Below are 2,317 nucleotides of genomic sequence, written 5' to 3' on the forward strand. Positions count from 1 at the left end.
CCGCCTTCTCAGCGCATCTCCATCCACTGCTGCTGCTGATGATGATACCCACAAATGGAGTCAGATGCGTGTGTCCGCGCGCATCAGTCTGGGTGTGGATGAAGATTTTTTATAAATCCAGAAGGAGAGGAAGTGTCCCGCGAGGTTTTCTCCTCCTCCTCCTCCTCTTCTTTCTCTTTCTCTTTTCCTGCCTGAAGATTCTTTTTTTGGAGACGGGTGGCGGAGGTGGAGGAGGTGGTGGTGGAGGAGAGGGAGGAGTGGGAGGATTACAGTGTCTGCTCCTCCTCCTGCTGCCGTCTGTTCACTGGGAAAGTGACTGACAACAGAGAGAGAGAGAGAGAGAGAGAGAGAGAGAGAGACGCCAGCGGCGGGGGAAGGGAGAGGAGGAGGGAGATGAAAAGGCAACAGATATGTGTTTAAAAAAGAGAGAGAGAGAGAGAGAGGGGACAATGGATGAAGGAGGACAAAAAAAGACCTGGGTCAAAGGATGAAGTCAGTGATTTTTAATTAAATAAATAAATAAAATAGATTTATCAGCCTTTTCTGTCTTTTTCTTAAAGGACCATTCCACTGAAATACACTGTAAAAAGATAACACACACACACACACACACACAGTTAGTTAATCATATTTTATCTTTAAAGCTGCACTGTGTGAGTTTCTTGTTTGTTTGTATACAGCAGCAGAGCAGGGGTGGGCGGGGACAACAGGACAACATGTGTATTATTATAATTATTATTATGCAAAAATACAATTTTTTGATGGCCATTTCTTTGTGGGGTTTGGTTTTGGGTCACATATTATTAAACTCCTGCACAGCTGCACACACACACACACACACATTTGCATAGCTTTCATAGTGAGGACACTTATAGACGTAACACATTCTCGAGTCCCTTACTCTATCCTCAGCCATCACAACTAAGTGCCTAATCCTGATCTTTACCCTAAAACCCTAATCTAATTCTAACCCTAATCCTAAAACCAGGTCTTAACCCTGAAAAAGCAATTTTTTTTAGCAGTGTCAGAATGTGAGGACCAGCCAAAATGTCCTCACTTTCTCATATGTCCTCACTCCCTTAGGTATATCCATTTTTTGGTCCTCATAAAGAAACCCATACAAGAACACACACACATAGTTTATTTAGTCAACAAAAACACTTGATTTTGAGCCAATTTAAATATACAAAATAATACAACAATATACAAATAATCAGCTCTAATTACATTTAAATAATAAATGAATAGATTTATTGTTGTAAAATAATAAAAATAATGTATAAAATAATCTGACAGGATAAAACATGATGACATCATGATAAAGTTGTTCTTCTCTGCCTTTTATAATCTCTCTGAACACTTCTGTGAAATCAGATTATAAGATTATCCTTTATTAGTCCCACAAATTTATTAGACAAAGGAAAAAGAAAAAAGAAAAAAGTCAAAGGCGTTAAATAGTAAGCATGATATTATAAACTCTATATATAGGCTAAAAAACCTTGAAACTATATACATACTGTATATACATGTGTATACAGTACATACACGTATAGTGATATAATCTGTGTGGTCAAAGTGAATTAAGAGTTCAGAGGAGAAAAAACTAAATCTGAATACAGGAGGTAAAACAGAGAGGCTCCCAGGAGAGGAGGGGGAGGAATAATAATTGTCTTCAGCTGTGATGCTGCTGCTGTTGCTGCTGCTGCTGATGTTGATGCTGTTGTTGCTGTTACTGCTGCTGCTGATGTTGTTGCTGCTGTTGTTGTTGCTGACATGACATTGTTGCTGATGCTGTTGTTGTTGCTGTTGTTGATGCTGTTGCTGGCGTTGCTGCTGATGTTGTGGCTGGCGTTGCTGCTGGTGTTGTTGCTGCTGCTGTTGTTGATGCTGCTGCTGTTGTTGTTGTTGCTGCTGCTGTTAGTGCTGATGTTGTTGCTGTTGCTACTGATGTTGTTGCTACTGTTGCTGATGATGTTGCTGCTGCCGTTACTGCTGCTGCTGTTGCTGCTGTTGTTGATGCTGATGCAGTTGATGCTGTTGCTGCTGATGCTGTTGATGCTGTTGTTGCTGTTGTTGATGCTGATGCAGTTGATGCTGTTGTTGCTGTTGTTGCTGTTGTTGATGCTGATGCATGCTGTTGTTGCTGTTGTTGATGCTGATGCTGCTGATGCAGTTGATGCTGTTGTTGCTGTTGTTGATGCTGATGCTTGCTGTTGATGTTGCTGTTGTTGCTGTTGATGCTGATGCCTGCTGTTGATGCTGTTGTTGCTGTTGTTGCTGTTGTTGATGCTGATGCGGTTGATGCTGTTGTTGCTGT

The sequence above is a fragment of the Solea senegalensis genome, linkage group LG17 (genome assembly GCF_019176455.1).
Source record: "Solea senegalensis isolate Sse05_10M linkage group LG17, IFAPA_SoseM_1, whole genome shotgun sequence".
NCBI lineage: Eukaryota > Metazoa > Chordata > Actinopteri > Pleuronectiformes > Soleidae > Solea > Solea senegalensis.